Source organism: Aythya ferina, assembly GCF_964211825.1.
Source record: "Aythya ferina genome assembly, chromosome: 3".
Lineage (NCBI taxonomy): Eukaryota > Metazoa > Chordata > Aves > Anseriformes > Anatidae > Aythya > Aythya ferina.
The window spans coordinates 35640898-35660585 of record NC_140298.1 but is presented as its reverse complement, the minus strand read 5'-3'; the positions used below and the strand labels follow the sequence as shown (position 1 = coordinate 35660585).

At 42.2% G+C, this 19688-nt stretch overlaps 1 long non-coding RNA gene across 1 annotated transcript in view; it reads right to left on the bottom strand.

The window, feature by feature from the left end:
* The window catches only part of LOC311433308, a 52708-nt gene extending 33247 nt beyond the window's left edge, over positions 1-19461 (bottom strand). Inside the window, exon 1 of the long non-coding RNA XR_014690666.1 lies at positions 19403-19461. This is a non-coding gene — a long non-coding RNA (uncharacterized lncRNA). The remainder of the gene's footprint in view (positions 1-19402) is intronic.
* Positions 19462-19688: the final 227 nt, after the last annotated feature.

The window sequence follows — 19688 nt, the reverse complement described above, 5'->3', positions numbered from 1 at the left end:
CCTCTGGCAGAAAGAACCTGGGGAAACTCGAGGTCGGCCTCTGGGGTTTTGGAGTCGGGGATACAGAGGATCTGAGGCCCGCTATACTCCAACTGAAAAGGAGATATTGGCAGCATATGAAGGAGTTCGATCTGCTTCGGAGGTGGTCGGTACTGAAGCGCAGCTCCTCCTAGCACCCCGATTACCGGTACTAGGCTGGATGTTCAAGGGAAGGGTCCCCTCTACGCATCATGCAACTGATGCTACATGGAGCAAGTGGGTTGCACTGATTACTCAGCGGGCTCGAATAGGAAACCCCAGTCGCCCAGGAATATTGGAAGTGATCATGGACTGGCCAGAAGGCAAATACTTTGGGATATCATCAGAGGAGGAGGTGGGTCGTGCTGAAGAAGCCCCACTGTACAACCAGTTGCCAGAGAATGAAAAGAAATATGCCCTGTTCACTGATGGGTCCTGTCGTATTGTGGGGAAGCATCGGAGATGGAAGGCTGCTGTATGGAGTCCTACGCGACGAGTTGCAGAAGCTGCTGAGGGAGAAGGTGAATCGAGTCAGTTTGCAGAAGTGAAAGCCATTCAGCTGGCTTTAGACATTGCTGAACGAGAAAAATGGCCAGTTCTCTATCTCTACACCGATTCATGGATGGTAGCAAATGCCCTGTGGGGATGGTTACAGCAATGGAAGCAAAACAACTGGCAGCGTAGGGGCAAACCTATCTGGGCTGCTGCATTGTGGCAAGATATTGCTGCTCGGGTAGAGAACCTGGCTGTGAAAGTACGCCACGTAGATGCTCATGTGCCCAAGAATCGGGCTACTGAAGAACATCAAAACAACCAGCAGGTGGATCAGGCTGCTAAGATTGAAGTAGCTCAGGTGGACCTGGATTGGCAGCATAAAGGTGAATTATTTATAGCCCGATGGGCCCATGACACCTCAGGCCATCAAGGTAGAGATGCAACATACAGATGGGCTCGTGATCGAGGGGTGGACTTGACCATGGACGCTATAGCACAGGTTATTCATGACTGTGAAACATGTGCTGCAATCAAGCAAGCCAAACGGTCAAAGCCTCTTTGGTATGGAGGACGATGGCTGAAATATAAATATGGAGAGGCCTGGCAGATTGATTACATCACACTCCCTCAAACTCGCAATGGCAAGCGCCACGTACTTACAATGGTGGAAGCAACCACCGGATGGCTGGAAACATATCCTGTGCCTCATGCTACCGCCCGGAACACCATCCTGGGCCTTGAAAAGCAAGTCCTATGGCGACATGGCACCCCAGAAAGAATAGAATCAGACAATGGGACTCACTTCCGAAACAACCTTATAGACACTTGGGCCAAAGAACATGGTATTGAATGGGTGTATCACATCCCCTATCATGCACCAGCCTCCGGGAAAGTTGAACGATACAATGGCCTGTTAAAGACTACCTTGAAAGCAATGGGCGCTGGGACGTTCAAAAACTGGGATACGCATTTGGCAAAGGCCACCTGGTTAGTCAATACTAGGGGATCTACCAACCGAGCTGGACCTGCCCAATCAAACCTGTTACGTACTGTAGATGGGGATAAAGTTCCTGTAGTGCATGTAAAAAATATGCTGGGTAAAACAGTCTGGGCTACTCCTGCCTCAGGAAAAGGCAAACCTATTCGTGGAATTGTTTTCGCTCAGGGACCTGGATATACTTGGTGGGTGATGCAAAAGAACGGAGAGGTCCGGTGTGTACCTCAAGGAGATTTAATACTGGGTGAGAATAGCCCATGAACTGAATTGCACCATGTTAAATAGTATATTATACTGTATGTTATCACTACCATGATTACTATAGGTGACTAATTAGAATGTATGGAAAAGAGTGTAACCTGAGCATGACATAAATGGTATGGAATAAGGGGTGGATAGATGTCCTGGTTTCAGTTAGCACAGAATTAATTTTCTTCCTAGTAGCTGGTGGAATGCTGTGTTTTGGCTTAGAATGAGAAGAGTGCTGATAACACCCCGATGCTTTAATTGTTGCAGAGCAGTGCTTATACTAAGCCAAGGACATCTCAGCCTTTGCTCTGTCCTGCCAACGGGCAGGCTGGGGGGGGTGCAGTAAGAGCTGGGAGGGGACAGACCCAGGACAGGTGACCCAAACTAGCCAAAGGGGTATTCCATACCATCTGACGTCATGCTAAACAATATATAGGGGTGGCTAGCCGGGGGGAGGGGGCCGGACTGCTCGGGGTTAGGCTGGGCATCGGTCAGCGGGTGGTGAGCAATTGCATTGTGCATCACTTGTTTGTACATATTATTAGTAGTAGTACTATTATCATCATTGTATTATTATTATTATTATTATTATTATTATTATTTTCCTGTCTTATTAAACTGTCTTCATCTCAACTCACGAGCTTCACTTTCCATTTCTCTCCCCCGTCCCAGAGAGGGAGGGGGGAGGGTGAGCGAACGGCTGCGTGGTGTTTAGCTGCCAGCCGGGTTAAACCACGACATATTTTTTGTGAGATAGTTAAATATTGTTTAGTCTTATTTATTAATTTATTTTTCAGGTAGATAAAGCAGCTATAATTGATTTGCCAAGTACTATTAAGAATGAATCCTTCTCAGTTCTTCAGTTCTTACTTTATTCGCAGGGTAATCTTTTGGTTCTTTCCTCTTTTCAGCTGCCAAACAGACAAGGGTTTAAAATATGAACATCAGAAAACAATACTAGAAACATGTACTTTTTTTGTTTTGTTTTGTAAAAAATATAAATGTAATCAGATTTCATTAAAAAATAATTATTTTAATAGTCCAACATTCAGTTCTGCAGAAAAATATCAAACAAAATATTCTTGGTTTCTGTCCAAAGGGGATATTTGGATTATCTAAACTGCTATATTAGCAAGGGTTCTATCTAGCAGCCAAACAAGTGGTTTATATTCATTCTGTTTTATATGTATTACCTTGTATTGTAACTGTAGGGCTCTAAATTTTTATGTAGCCTTTGCTCCAGAAGCATAAATGTTACTGCATAATCACAATATTTGACAGCACTGCACTTTTCACCTGCAGAGTATCAAACCTCTCAGAAGCTGTGCAAACATTGCTTTCATTTCACAGATGTGAAAAGAGAGTGCCCAGAGACACACTGCAACACAGTCCAGGAAAGAACACAGCCCTGGTAGCTTCCTGTATTGGCAAAGGCATGAATGTGTCCCACTCAATTTTTTAGCTAAGAAAGCCAAGTGAAAAGTCTCAACTGGAGGGGTAGAGGTAGGGAGCAGGGTAGGTACCTCTGTAACACAACTCAGGCCAGCTCCTCTAAGATCAGATTTATCACATTGATAATATGAGTAAAATTTTTGGTCACAATACCAGCCACTTTCTTGCTTCTGGCCACACTCCAGTCTAGACCAGTGACTGATATTTTTGGTACAGTGACAACACGTGGTCACATAGTCGTATTTTAATATATTCACACTAGATAGATCTCTTCTAGATAAGATCTGCCTCCATCATTTTAACTAATCCTTGGTGCTGCTTCTGGGCTGGCGATTCAAGTAATTTTCCCATTAGAAGTCCTCTTCAATGCAAATCTCAATACATCTTAAAAAACAGGACAGGGGATACTATGGACAAAGCACCATTTCAAGTGGATCGACATCAATTCTCTGAGGTTTACAAGCCACACAACAGTTCAATTTGTTTCACTCAAATATTAATATCTGATTTATTTTAACATCCATTTACTGATTTTACATTCTGAGAAAACATTGAAGTGTCAATCAACAGCCTGCACAAACTGTAGAATAGACATGCAACAGCCAAGAGATATGTGTAAATTGGAGCATCCAGTCACATCCTCTGTTACTCTGACACGTACTATTCTCATTGTTTTGTTTCAAATGAACATAAGGGAGCTGAAGGAGCTGGCATTGCAAGGTCACACTTGTTTTTGAAGAGTTGAGGCAGTTGAGGAAGGTCTCTAATGATCAGAATATACATATATGTGTGTGCATACATTATACACACATATATAAACATATATAAAATACCTAATAGAATAGGTATATTCTATATCTGGTCTAGTCTGTTTAGAGATGGAAATCTGGTCTAATGTTGATATAAATGCACTTAATGTGATCTTCAATGACCCCACTTCCCACCCCGTTTGTTTTGATTTGTTTTGTTTGTTTTTTTAACTTTGCGGATGTTGATTTTGAAGTCTAAGGAATTTAGAGTTTCTTTATCTCATATGTTAAGAAAGCCAGTCAAGAGAAGAAATTCCCAAGAATGTGTCCACAAATACAAATCAAAGTGGACTGTAAACAATAGCATCATGATTAGTACATACACAATCATTACTATACAGCACTCTCTCCTTTTCTTTTTATACACATACTATATATGAATACTGCATGTATAGGTGTACGCTGTATATAAAATCACAATATAGATATTTTAGGGACACACTATACATGTATATGTATATTCAGTGTATAATACAATAATAATTTAAAAAATACAGAACCAAACAAATACTTTAAAAAAATAAAAGTCAATTGTTGTAGATCTAATGCTGAAGCAGATACCTGACTTTCCCCCAAATAAGGTAATAATGGTCCCTATGGGGTAGATGAGAGAATCTGGTATCTCAGGAATTAAGAATTTTTCAGTAGCAAAGAAATTAAATCCTCTGAGGAAAATATTTAAATTCCAGTTGTTTCCAGACCTTTAGCACCTGACACAAGGTTTTCAGAAAGTACTTCTCCAATTTTTAAGTAATTAGCTATTCTGAAATGGCAAGTATCATGCACATCACCTCTCCTACCCTTCTCTGCCCCCATTAAAGGTTTGTCATGAATTCACTGTTCATGGGGCCATTAAGGGAGCATCTTTAGAACTGTTTTCTTAGAAGTGTTCTTTCCTTTCTTCTGCAGAAACAGCTTTTCCCAGAGAGTGTGTTTCAGACAACAGAGATGTCTAACTCTGTTTTGAATAGCTGCATCTAAAGTATTTGCATGGTCCTGGCAGACAGGACACGAGACATATGGTGCGTCCTGCCTTTCTGGGTTGGCAATGAGAAGGCAAAGTGAGTTTGTTTTACTGCCCATGTCCTTTAGTTGTGCAGTTTCTTTTGGATATAGCTGGGTATCTAAACCAATATTAGATATGATTATTTAGGTAGCTAAACCCCACTAGAACTGGTCCTAAATACACATCCCAGCTCACAAGGCACTAAATGGGTTCTGCTGGATTTGTGAAAAGGTTTAGTATCCACAGATTTGATGGGTTAGTTTACTTTGACCATTATTAGTTAAAAATAATACTTTCATCCTGGGTCATTATTGCATTAGTCACACCAAAAAGGCTTATGTATTTATTATTTATTAGATTATGACTCAGTACAAACAGCAGTATAAAGTATAACTTTTGAGTAAGAAGGACGGCTGTTAGCGTTAGGTTGGAGGTTGGACTCGATGACCTTGAGGTCTCTTCCAACCTAGAAAATTCTGTGATTCTGTGATTCTGTGACTGGTTTAACAGAAGACATATCTGATTCTGGTGTGGAGCTATGCTCTGAAACCTGCATATCTCTCATTTGCCACAAGGTGGAAACAATCTCAGGAGCTCATCTCAGTAACATAGCTGTAACAGTTTAAATCTAATAGTTAAATGCCGTATGTTGTACATATGAATGCAGATGCAGCTGATTACTAGGAACAGCTCTGAACTGAGCACAAGGTATGGTTTTAAATAGATGCCTGAATGTCTCTTTACACCCAAGAGAACAGCATAGCTCCTGAGGTGCTGTTTCAATCTACTATTTAAATGACAGTAGTTTTATAAAATTATTTGTAAGGTTTGTTTTTCTTAATAAACTAGATAACAATAAAGAATCAGTGTACTAATGGAAGGAAGAAAAACTCAGATCCAAAAGTAGCTAATGTCTCCAGGTATTTATCTCTCAAAAGATTTTGAATGGGCAATTTAAGACATAAACTGCATTTCTGAGTTCAGGACAGAGGTTTTCCCTACTACATCACTGGTTTAGAAATATCTTCCAACTAACAAAGACAGTCCTTTCATGGTGGAGGAAAAAAAAAAAAAAAAGTGCCCTTTTTTTTTTCTTGTACAGAATAAATGATTGAAAATTCTACTAAATGTTCCTGTCCCTCCCAAATTAGGGATTAGCTAAACTCATTTGATTCAAGAGGCAGTGACGTGTGTTGCAGTGAAGTTGTTTGGCATTGCTGCTGTGCCAAGCAAGCCCCATTTATGATCTTTTTCCCCACTTGATGGAAAAATAGATTTCTGTTCCTTAGATATGTTTATACAGCAACATTACAATTTCTTAATGCTCAATTTAGAATGAGAGAAATTACAGTCTTTGACACAAATTGATCAAAAGTTACAAAATCTTGTCTGTTAAACCTGCCATGCTCCCACTGTAGATCAGCCTATTTGTACCTTTTTATCCACAGCTACCTGTGGGCACTTCCTTCTCTTCCTTTTTTTGTGACACAGTAGTAAATGACTTTTAATCTGAGAATCGTGTTCAGTTTGTACTTTAAAGCTCCTGACATTTTGCATCCAACACCAGTAGGGCTTATTATACATGGGAACATTCTCTGAGAAAACACTAGATTAGTAGCAAATGAGCTAATTGGAGCCTTCACAAGATAACCTGTAGCTTTAGAAAGCCTTGTGTTTTGGCCTCATCTACTTCAGGGACATCTTCTGGCATTGTCCCACCACGGCTAACTCTAGGCCAAATCTTGTAGCACTGCAGTACAGGGAGCCCTCCAAGCCACTGTTCTGCTGTTGGTATTTCCAGCCCTGCACAGGCATGACCTGCTTGCAGCACAGTTAGGTCTTGTAAGTAATTGACAAGCGAGATGTACATTGGCAAACTCTTTTCTGCACTTTGCCATTCCCCTCCAGATATCTCACATTCCCTATTCAGTGGATTTCCAAATGCATCTACAGGGTAAACACACTCCTTCAAATTGCTTCAATTTAACGCCCTGTGATTAATCAATGTCATTGCCCCAGGCCAGGGAAGACTTCTGGGGCCTTCTTTGTGAAGATAAGTAAATGTTTGTTTTCCCCACTCCCATAAAGTAAGAGGGAACAATAATGACAAGTCATTAACAAGATCTTCTGTGCTTAGTTTTGCAAGTGTCAGCTGCTCCCAAGCAATCACTCATCTAAAACCAGCATTAAAACCAGACTCCTGTGGGACATGAGGACCACACAAGCAGTGATCAGCTTTCCAGTTAAGGCCAGAGTGGGTCTTGCTGTGGCACTGTGTACACTGTTGACATCCCAAGCCTGGAGGTGCTGAGACCTGTGGGGAATGCCTGCACCGCCAGGGGCCATCAGGCACCTCTTTGCTATTGGGGATGGGCTGAGGGTGTCCATGGGCCTGCATGTGGGCCAATGGCTGAGTAGGGTTGTGGGGAGCTGTAGCCTGGCCCTGATGCAGTGTCACTGGGGCAGGGACTGATGGCCCCAGGGGTGAGGCTGAGGTGAATCCCATGAAATTTGTCTGTCTGCAGCTCCAGCTTTGTGGATCCACTCCCTTGTACAGTTCAAAGGCCCTGAATATTTTTATATATCATTTTACCTACAGCTCAGAAAGGTAAACATCTCAGTGCTGCTGCAAAACTGTTGCAAGGCCATGAGGCCTTGTACTGGCTAGGCCAAAGCCTTTGTTTTCTTGCTAGTAAGTTAATGAAGTTATCCTCTGTTCAGCTAAGAGGGGCCAGTGGCATAACAGCACTGTCAGTGGCATAACAGTACACTCAAAGTTGGTTCTGTTTACCTTTTTGGGGGCCCTCCCCTGAAATCCCACACTAGAGTAAAACCGAACCCCCACAAACCCCTTTCTCCTAGTTCTTAGAAAAATGGCTAAACTAGAAGGTTGCACAGCATACTAACAACATTCAACAAGTTCCTTGAAAAATGGCTTAGAATAACCAGTGAGATATATAATAGCGAGATATATTGTAGCGAGGGTTCCTTGCAGGGAAGTGGATGGAGCCAGCCCTTAAAACCACCACCAATAATGCGGTGTAGAAGCCGTTTGGTCAGAGGCGCAGCCCCAGCCCCCACACCCTGGAGCAGGCAGGAGTTGTGCTTGTGCAGTGGTGGACGCTGAAGGGGTGCGGGTGGAGCCAGGGGTGGCAGCAGCCAAACAAACCCCTGAGGGTATAAAGGCAAACAATGCCCTGGGTACAGGTGTGCCCTGCTTAAGGAACTGCTTGAGCAGATGGCTGGGCTGCAGCAACAAATCGTCAGCCTGAGGGGCTCCTGGAAATCTCTGAGGGAGACAGATAGGAGGTATGAACCCTACAAAAGCCCAGCAGCCCCCTCCTAAGTCTCTGAAAAGGGTAGTAGCTGATCCAGCTGCTCACCTGTGGGACAGAGGGCTTGACCAGCCACTAGAGGAAAGGGGCTGGATCCTCATCTCTTCAAAGCAGAAGGAGGCGTCTGCCCCCAACACCCATGGTGCCACCAATGTCCATGGTGTCCCTGGGTAATAGATTCAAGGCTTTCGGGCAGGAAGAGGATGAGGGTCAGGACAGCAGTCAGAACCCAGGCCTCAAGAAGCATGTCAAGGTCGAGGGAGGTACGAAGCATAGGGAGTAGGGCTGGACAGGGCACTGCATCAAAACCAGTACTACAAAAAAAGAGTGAAGAGTCTTAGTGATCAAGGACTCCTTGCTGGGGGGGGGGGGGGGGGGCGCTGAGGCTCTTGTTTGCCACCCAGATAACCTCTCCAGAAAGGTGTGTTGTCTTCCTGGAGCACGTGCCAGAGATGTTACCTTTGCAGCTAGGAGGGATGGAAAGGGCAAACATGGCATGTGAGGCCTTCACAGCCTTCACACAAGTTATCTAAAGCCATTTTTTACCCAAAGGGTGGCACCAAGAAGAAAGTGGTGTGCCGCTCCTGAGTTTGCATATTTGAACCAAGGGAATTTCAAGCAAAAAGGAGGAATAATTATTTTTAAATATTTTTTTTTGTGTGTGGGGGGGGTGTGTGTGTGAAGAAATCACCAGGCTTGGAAACGATCTGTTTTCCAAATATATTTCCTACAATGGGAAATTATCACTTTATTATCACTAAAGCCCCATTATCACTTCTGCTCAGCATATTCCACTTTCCACTCCCTTCTTGAATTGAGGAATAAGAAAGGCATTCATGAGAGGTCTTTTGGGACCCAAGAATCAGAGTCCAGGTACATTTCTTTTTTCTATTCCTGACACTCTCCCTAATTATACATACCATCTATCTTCAATATGTTTAAGCTTTTCCTCTGTAATTCAAGGATAGCAACGCCTTCTTACCTCCCAGAGTTATGCAAACTGTAAGGTATTTTTTGTTATGTACAAGGAGCAAAGTATACTCTAACCTTGTGACATACAAAAAAGTTTTAAATAGTAAAGTGAGTACAAGAATGCTTGATGTTGATATTGGGATTATTAATTGTCTCAGACATATGTTTCTTCTTTTTCTTTCTATTCTGTTGAGTACACAGTGATGGATAGGCAAGATCTACTGATAATTCACAGAAATGGCCCCTACTCATATCTAGAAGGAAGGTTCTGCTACAGCTCATTAAAACAGAGGACTACTATCCTCTTATTGTCATTCAGGCTGGGTCCTGGGAAGTTGGAAAAAGGAAAATGAGTAATATTAAAAAGGACTTTGCATCCCTGGGAAGGATGTTGAAGGGATCGGGGGCACAGGTAGTGTTCTGCTCTGTCCTCCCAATGGGTGACTGTGACCCAGAAAGGAGGAGGAGAATGGGACAGGCAAATGACTGGCTGAGGGTGTAGTGTCTAGACCAAGGCTTTGAGTATTTTGATCTTGGGCAGACCTTTCAGAAGCTAGGTATGTGGGCTGCTGACGGACTCTGACTCAGCAAGTGGGGAACAAGTATATTGGGGAGCAAGCTCTCTGGAGTGATTACAAGGACTTTAAACTAGGTTTGAAGGGGGAATGAGTGGGAGTTAGATGTGACAGAGGGGTATCATAGTATCATACCTCATGAGTATGATACCCCATGGCTATGGGTGACACTGTTGTGAGGGTGTACTACTGGTCACCAGATCAGGAGGAGGAAGTCAATGAGGCCTTCTACAAGCAGCTGGAAATAGCCTCACGATCCCGGACTCTGGTTCTCATGGGGGACTTTAATTATCCAAGCATCTGTTGGGTAAGCAATTCACAGTCCAAATTGTTCCTACAATGCATTTAAGATAATTTTCTGACACAGGTAGTGGAGGAGCTGACGAGGCGGGGGTGCTTCTGGACCTTGTTCTTACCAATGAGGATGGGTTTGTTAGGGATGTGAAGGTGTAGTGGGTTTACGTGGCAAGGTTTTGGTAGCAGGGGGCCATAGGGGTGGTTTCTGTGAGAAGGATCTAGAAGCTGCCCCATGTTTGGTAAGGGCCCCACTGCTGACCAGAGCCGAGCCAATAAGCGATGTTGTTTTGCGCCTCTGTGAGAGCATATTTAAGACAGGGAAAAAAATGCTGCACCTAACAGAAGCTGGGAGAGTGAGAGGAGTGAGGAACAGCCTTGCAGGCGCCAAGGTCAGTGAAGAAGGAGGGGGAGAGGTGCTCCAGGAGCCAGAGCAGAAGTCCCCTGCAGCCTGTGGTAAGGACCATGGTGAAGCAGGATGTCTCCCTGCAGCCCATGGAGAGCCACAGTGGAGCAGGATTCCATGCTGCAGCCTGTGGAGAAGAGCACAGTGGAGCAGGTGGACCTGCACCGTTGGAGGCTGCCGCCTGTGGAAGACCCCTGTCGGAGCAGATTCCTGGCCGGACCTGTAGCCCGTGCAGAGGAGACCACGCAGGAGCAGGTGACATAGCAGGAGCTGCTGCCAGTGGGGGACCCAGGTTGGAGCAGTTTTCTCCTGAGGGATGGACCCCGTGGTACGGACCCATATCTGGAGCAGTTCTGGAAGAGCTGCTGCCTGTGGGAAGCCCACACCGGATCAGTTCATCAAGGACTGTACCCCGTGGGAGAGACCCCACAGCACAGGGGACAAGAGTGACTGAGAAGGAGCGGCAGAGAAGAAGTGCTGTAGACTGACCATAACCCCCATTTCCCCGTTCCTCTGTGCCGCTCGGGGGGGGGGGGGGAGGTAGAAGAGGGTGGATGGGGGGGGAAAGTGCTTTTGTTTTCTTTCCTTTGTTTCTCACTTCTCTAGCTTGTTAGTAATAAGCAATAAATCTTACTATCTCCCTATGCCAAGTCTGTTTTGCCCATTACAATAATTACTGCGTGATCTTCTTGTCCTTATCTCAAACTTTGAGCCCTTTTCATCTTATTTTCTCCCTGTTCCTCTTTGAGGAGGGGAGTGAGAGAGTGGCTGTGGTGGAGCTCGGCTGCCCACTCGAGCGGAACCACGACATAAGGTTGGGTGCAGATTGGGATGCAGTGATCATGAGATGGTGGAATTCAAGATGGAACTTGTTGGAAGAAGTAAGGCAAAAAGTAGGATTGCTGCCGTGGACTCTTGGAGAGCCAACTTCAGCCTCTTCCAGCCCCTATTTGGGAGTATCTCATGGGCTTTATTGCTAGAAGGTAAGGGTGCTTGTGAAAGCTGGGCAACATTTAAACAGCACTTCTTCCAAGCTCAGGATCTGTGCATCCCTAGCAGTAGGAAATCGGGGAAGATGGGCAGGAGGCCTGTGTGGATGAGCAAGGAGCTCATCAACAAGATCAAAAGGAAGAAGGTATATGGAATGTGTAAGAAGGGCCTGGCCCCTTGGGAGGAGTATAGCAGTGTTGTCAGGGCCTGCAGGGATGCGACGAGGAAGGCTAAAGCCCACCTGGAGATGAATGACACTGACCGCCTTCTTTGCTTCAGTCTTTGCTTCAAAGACTCCCCCCTCGACTCCTGCACCCTGGAGGGAGCAGAAAGAGTCTGGTAAATGGAGAGCTCCCCTTTGTTTGAGGAGGATGTGGTTTGGGAGCATCTGAGTGGGATCAAGGCACACAAATCCCTGGGCCCTAATCGGATGCATCCACTTGTGCTGAGGGAACCGGCAGAGGTGATTGCTGAACTGCTCTCTCTATCATCTTTGAAAGGTCTTGGAGAACAGGAAAGGTGCCTGAAGACTGGAGCGTAGCCAATGTCACCCCGGTCTCCAAGAAGGGCAAGAAGGATGATCTGGGAAACTACAGGCCAGTCATTCTCACCTCTGTTCCTGGAAGGGTGACGGAAAAAGCTTGTTCTGGATGCAATCTTCAAGCAATTGGAAGAAACGTTATGAGGAGTAGTCAGTGTGGATTCACCAAGGGGAAATTGTGCTCAACTAACCTCGTTGCCTTCTATGATGGCATCACCAGCTGGGTAGATGGGGGTAGAGCAGTGGGTGCCGTCTACTTTGATTTTAGCAAGGCTTTTGATACTGTCTCCCATGACATCCTGCTAGCAAAGCTAAGAAAATAGGATAGAGGAGTGGACAGTAAGGTGGGTTGAGAACTGGCAGACTAGCTGACTGGCTAAGCTCAGAGGGTGGTGATCAGCGGCACAGGGTCCGTCTGGAGATCTGTGACTGGCGGTGTTCATGGGGGGGCAGTGCTGGGTCTGGTCTTGTTCAACATCTTCATCAACGACCTTGATGATGAATAGTGTTCCTCATTATACAGGATGTATAATGTAGAATTATACAAAGCTGGGAGGAGTGACCAACACACCAGAAGGCTGTGCTGTCATTCAGTAAGACCTGGGCAGGCTGGAGAGCTGGGCAGGAAGAAACCAAATGAAGTTTAACAAGAACAAGAACAAGTGTAGAGTCCTGCATGGGGGAAGGAACAACTGCATATATCAGTACAGGCTGGGGGATGACCTGCTGGAGGGAAGGACCTGGGGGTCCTGCTGGACAAAAGGTTGACCATGAGCCAGCAGTGTGCCCTGGTGGCCAAGAAGGCCAATGGGATCCTGACGTGCATTAAAAGAAGCATGGTCAGCCAGTCAATGGAGGTGACCCTCTCCCTCTGCTCTGCCCTGGTCAGGCCTCACCTGGAGTACTGTGTCCAATTCTGGGCTCCCCAGTACAAAACTGACAGGGATCTCCTGGAAAGTGTCCAGCAGAGGGCCACAAAGATGATAGGGGGCCTGAAACATCTCCCCTGTGAAGAAAGGCTGAGGGACCTGGGTCTGTTCAGCCTGGAGAAAAGACTGAAAGGGGATCTTATTAATGCTTAAAAATACCTTAAGTGTGGGAAACGGAGGGATTTGGCTAACCTCTTTTCAGTGGTTTGTGGAGACAGGACAAGGGGTAATGGCCACAAAATGGATCACAGGAAGTTCCTCACCAACATGCAAGAGAACTTCTTCACGGTGAGGGTGATAGAGCACTGGAACAGGCTGCCCTGGGAGGTTGTGGATTCATCTTTGGAGAGATTCAAGGCCTGTCTGGACACCTACCTGGGCAACCTGCTCTAAGGAACCTGTTTTGGCAGGGGGCTTGGACCCGATGATCTTTTGATGTCCTTTCCAACCCCTGCAATTCTGTGATCATGAGCAGGGTAAAAATTTACATCATAATTTTTGAGTCCTCATCTCTGGACTGGGAAAGAACTTCAGTGTTTGCTACTGAGTGTTATGAATTTAGCCAGTTTCAAGCCAGAAACCTGGCTGGGAGTCTCCATAGACATTCATGGTACATGCACAAAGATCAGTTCATGCTTCATTCTGTCAGTAATCAAATTTGTATGAAGGGAAATTCAAACAGAAAGGAAGAACAAAAGCCCCCATGGTGGAGAGCAGAGAATCTTCTGCAACATACACTATCTGAAATGAACATAAAATGGCAGCAGCCTCCAGCAAACTCTTGGAAGTTTAAAGATGCAACACATAGAAAATAAAGCCATAATTGTTCCCAACAGTAGCAACATAAGCCATAGCTAACAATCACCTGAACCATCTGCTCCCCTAAGCAACAGCTCTTAATACTGGCATGTGATGGAAAGGTCCTTTCATTTCAGGCATATACTCAATCCACACCACAAAATGGCAACAAAAGTCAAGTGTTTTCCTCTGTACTTCAGCATGCAAGGGATTCAACAGCAGGATTATCCACAGAAAATACAAAGACAGAAATTGTACCAGCCATGAAAGTCTCTGCAACACAAGCCCAGTCTTGTTTCACACAAATGCTGACAAACCTGATAAGCACATTTTCCCTTTACAGTCAGAATATATAACCTGAAGCGGCTGTTATAATGGAAAAGTAAATGATCCCTTAATACTCAAATCAATCTTCTGAGAAATAACCTGAATAATGAGATACAATTGCAAGAGATGAAATTAAGACAAGAACAGTTAAATAAGGATCTAAAGGAACAGATAACATTTAACATAGTGTTGGGAGCCTAAATTAGATTTTAAAATGTATGCAGAGACATAGGAAGGAGGATGGGAGGGGGGATAAGGAGCTGGAGCAGAGGCCTCACATGATGATGAGCCTTTTGATGAGAAATAATCAGAAGCAGTGTCAGATTTACATTATTTGAGGAAAAATCCCCATTTCAAATAGAATTCTTGATCTACCTTTTAGAGCTTGAAACTATAGGAGAATTTTCATTTACAGTATAAAATATTTCAAAATGTTAACAACTCAAAACAACTTGTTGCAGATGTGATTAGAAATTGTCTCTAAGAGCATGCTGAAGCACAAGACGTGGAACCAAATAGCATCTCTTTCATTTTGCATTGTTTGGTGCCTCATGTTAATGGAAGCACTTCACCCTCACAGAAGTGTAGTGACAGAAAGGTATCCCCGTTTTAAAGGATGAGAATATTTCATCTATTTCAGATGGCTTTTCTAAAATCAGCTACAACACTAATAACTAACTGAAAGCATTTATTATGGAGGAAGGGGATACAGGATCCTGCAGTAAGATCTTGACTACAAAATTTTATTTCAAACACAATTAATTCCAGGAAAAAGATATCTTAGTGACTAATACCGTAGGGTTCATTACCATGGTCTTTGTTTTCAGTCTAGATTTAGTAAAATTGAGCCTAAAATAATACAAAAAGTCAGAACATGTAAGGATGGGATTTATCTCATATGTCTGCATATCTACGGTATAACCATTTCACTGATCACCTTAGCTTGGTATCCGATGGGGAGAAATAGATACTCCTCAGATGTGATTCAGTTTGCCCTAAAACATATGTCTAATTTAGGTCAGAGGACCAATGTTAGTGAAGTTCCTATTTCTCTCATTGTCCACAAAAGGAACCTAGTGGGATTTGTTCTGATAACCCCTCAGCCACTGATGCTGCAGGCGTCCATAAAATGAGAAGAGTACCTCAGGCCTTGGAAAGTGAAAAAATAAAACTTAGGCAAGATGGTCCAGTCTATATTTGGGTTATGACACACCTAAGGTGTGTCATAATAATCTTTAATTAAGGGTGACATAATAATCTTTACTGCAGTTTGCCTATTTACTTAGTCACTCAGTCTATCTACTTGTTTATCTAGTTATGCAATATTAGCTTATCTACACACTCACCTGCTCAGGGAATTCTAAGGAATCTCTCAGGTTATCAGTCACCTTGGTATCTGAATACCTGTACTAACCCTCATGATTTTATCCTGCAGACCACACAAAAGGTGAATTGTGAAAAGATTTGAAACTCACTACCAAGAAGTTAAAAAGTAGGATTGAACTAACAGCAAATTTTATTTTTCAGGTTGCCTCTGTCATAAGAATAGTTACACCTGCTTTGAATTTTCCAAATAACTCTCTGCAAACATAAAAGTTGAAGAATTTTTTCTTTGAAGTGTAACATGAGGTATTAGAGAAAAGACATGAGAGAGGTCCATGTTGTTCACTGCTGTCCAATTTTGACACTGACTTAGAAAATCCAGAATATTGTCTGCTGGATTTAGTGCTGGGTTTTCCTTTGACATCAGTTGACATTAGATCAGATCCTTCTAGCACAGCCTTGATTATAATGCAGAACCTGAAAGATGTTGGAATAATCAAGCTTTCATATAATCAGGGACATATTTAAAGTATTAAATGCATACCAAGAGACATGATTGTGTAACAGCTAACAGGCAGTTACAGATCATTGACTCTGGAAAATGAAAGACAGAAACAAATCTCTTATTTCATGTTATTATTATTTCAGCGACATTTTGTAATCCAACCAAAGCCCTATTAATAAAATAATTAAGTAAGTTTTTATCTTTATTGTCTTGTGCTCTTTAATTATTTTCATGCCATCTGGACACACTCTTCTGGCTGAGGATGATTATTAAAAACAAAAGACATTGTAAATGTAAATAATTGTAAATAATAAAAAATAATAAAACAATCCTTAGTAGCCATCTTTCCATAAGCAGTAGGCAAATCTCTCAATACATTGTGAGAAAAAACTGGTATGTTGCAAACAAAAACCAGAAACATGAGAAAATTTAGTGACTTTTCGCCCCAACAAGCTAGTGGCAGTAGCATCACTGTAACCCAGACCATCTGTTTGATAGTGTTATTCTTTAATGATTAGTATACAGTTCTGAAGGGATTTCTGAAATGAATTAATTCCCATTAGCACTGAGAATGCTAATTCACGTAAGTCTGAATACTCGAGACTAGCTAAATATGAAGAAGTAACCTAATTCCTACTTGTTGTTAAATCAGTAATGAAGATTCTTGCAATAGTGGATGAAAAGACATGAGTTATGGGATACCAGTGAGATTCAAGGCACAGCTTAGATTTCACATAAAATACAGGTGCCAGACTGAAGTCACCCAGGAGGTAGAAGGGGGGGATTTTGAATCCAAATCACTTCTGGTCAGGTCAAGGTCTTGACAATGCTATCCTGAATGAACATGCACACTACTCATGCTCTCCAGAGCTGGGTGGCTGATGCTGAGGAGGACGTAGAGATTATGATAAACTTCATAGAAATAACTCAAAGCTCTAGCAACCATTATACGTTAGACTTATATGTTCAATTAACACTGGCATAATCATGGGAGGTCCCGAAAACCTTGACTGAAAAGATGAATTCCAATTTTGAATCTAATGTACATGTACATTAGATTGAAAGATTTCTGAGAATATTTAGGAAAACTTTATGTTGGAAGCTTCAGCAAAACTTCCAAAAGTATCATGGTTAAAGAGGATGAAATACCCCAGAGATCCTCAGAAAAGTTATCTTCATACCCAGGAAAAGGTAGGTTAAATTTGAAGAGCTTTTGTAACCTGTTACAGTCTGCACAGTAACCTCTAGAGTAGGTTGTATTTTAACTTTTAAGGCTTTTGGCTTATCTTTTTATTCCTAACAATAACTGCTTTAAGAAAACAAAGGTGAACATTTTGTAAGTTAGGAATTTTCCCAGATTCCCAGTTGCTGTCATTTTCTGTTTCTAGAGCAGAAATACTCTTTTTTTTTCATTTTTTTTTCAAAACACAGCTATCTATGGGTGTGGTGATGACTTGATTTTTTTTTTTTTTTAAGCTTTTTATTTTTTATTTATCCTCTCTTTTATTCTGACTTTTAAAAAATAAATAAATAAAATCTGGAAATCTCCAAACCTCCAAACCACAGTCTCACTGGCAGTGATTCATAAAGTCATTTGGATTACATGGGCTGTGAGAGGTTTTAATCAAATGATGAATACAATATTCATTTCACTCCAATCTCATTTATTTCTTGCAAGAAAAGGTTGGGAGCAATTTTGCAGCACATGGCATCATAAATCCTAATTTGTGTATTTCATTTGTATTGTCAGAATGTGGACTGTAGTGAACTTGACAAAATTCACTAGGTTCTCTCCAGAGAAAGTGGTAAGACTAGAAATCGTCTCTACCATGGCTTGATGGTTGTACTCTAAGAGCGGTGGTCAATGGTTCTATGTTCTGATGGTCACCAGTGATAAGTGGTGTTCCCTCAGGGTCTATATTGGGACAAGCACTATTTATCATCTTTGTTGGCGACATGAACAGTGGGATTGAATGCAATTCAGCAAGTTTGTAGATGACACCAAGCTGTGTGATTACTGAATTTGAGGTTTAGTGAAATTATTCAATTTTGCATACTATTCTTTTGGCTTCTTATGGATTAAAGCTATTAGAGATATCTGTGATTATACTCCAATTCATAATTAACCACTTGCAAAGCAAACAGAATTCCAGTTGACTCAAGAAAAAGGAAAGACTGATAGAAATCTTTGAGATTTCTATAGGAAAAAAAAATGCAGATGACTTGTATGGGATAATTATAATTTGCTACTACTGGTGAAAAATGAACCAGAATGGAAAAAAGTACAGGAAAAGGTCAATTTGAAGAAAAGAAATGTGCCCCAAGAATAGCCCCAATGAACAATTGCTTTCCTGCACAGCAATTACAGCAATGGTTTTCTATTCTGCTTATTCACTCTGACCTATCACTCAAGAAAAGGGAAATAAATCAGGCTGCCGCCTGACCTTTAAAAAACACTGGTTCCCAGTGAATCATCCCACCACTGACACCATTTGATTGTCTTCTCAAGTCTCTTTCTACACATCTAACAGCTGATAATAACAGAGCTGTGGGCCTAGCGTTTTCATGAAGTAGCCCAACTCCCTTGCTCCATAAGGTAAATAAGATATAGCAATTGGAAGCAAATGAAAGAGAATTTTATCATCATATCTATGGTGCTTGTAGAAAATGAATCAGTGTCAAGAATGAGACCTACATGATCTTATATCTGAAAACTCAACATGGCATCAAACCATTACTTTTTAAAGTATGTAAACTCTTTGTTTCTTTCCCTTCACAGTTATTTGTAACTTGTTCTGGCTTTCACAAAGGTGGAGAAAAATGTCCAACCACCAGAAGAAATTCTTTGTGTGTTTATAGTTTGAATTGACTCACAAAGTTCTCAGAGAAAGACAAGTTTAGGAATATTTCCAGAGAGATTGAATAAATAAATGGAAACACCCTTCTCCTGTGCACTCATCCAATCTCAACATTGAACCCAGTGACGGATTAAAAACAAGATATGAAAAGCTTTTGCCATGCACATATTTCAACAATGAAAAAGAATGTTTCAAGGTTCATAGTCATACTATGGCTATTACGCTAGCATCAAAAACTAAGAATCCATTAGCTCTGTTGCAGCATACTGTGCCATAAGACATTGGAAGAGCAGATGTAAAATATAAATTGGATTCTGCTTTCATTCTCCATTCCACCTCTGCTCTAATAATTTTTTTTCTCTTTTTACCAAAGTCGATTATGCAGAGAAAGGAGTAGATGTGATGTGAAATGTATTGCCTTCTCTGGTGTGAGATAAGTAAAGAAAGAAAATTTGCTTTTGACCTCCAATGTAGTTTCCAGTAGATATGCTGGCATTATTCAGTTTGTGTAAGACCTACATACCTGACATGTCTAAAATCATTGTCTGTCCTCTGACTTCATGTGCAGATTCTTCTAATTCTTGTCAGCTGTGGAATATGGAATAGAAATGAACATAGGAACTTGGAACAAGTGAAAATAATAATAATAATAAAATGTTCATATAGAAGAACATCAAATTAATCCATATTTCTTCTCATTGGCCATTGTGGTTGAGCGCCCTAAGAAATGATTTATCTGAGTTGTCCATTTAGGTCACCTAGGTCACTGACTCACTGCTATTGGAGGTAATAACCTCCTATAACCAACA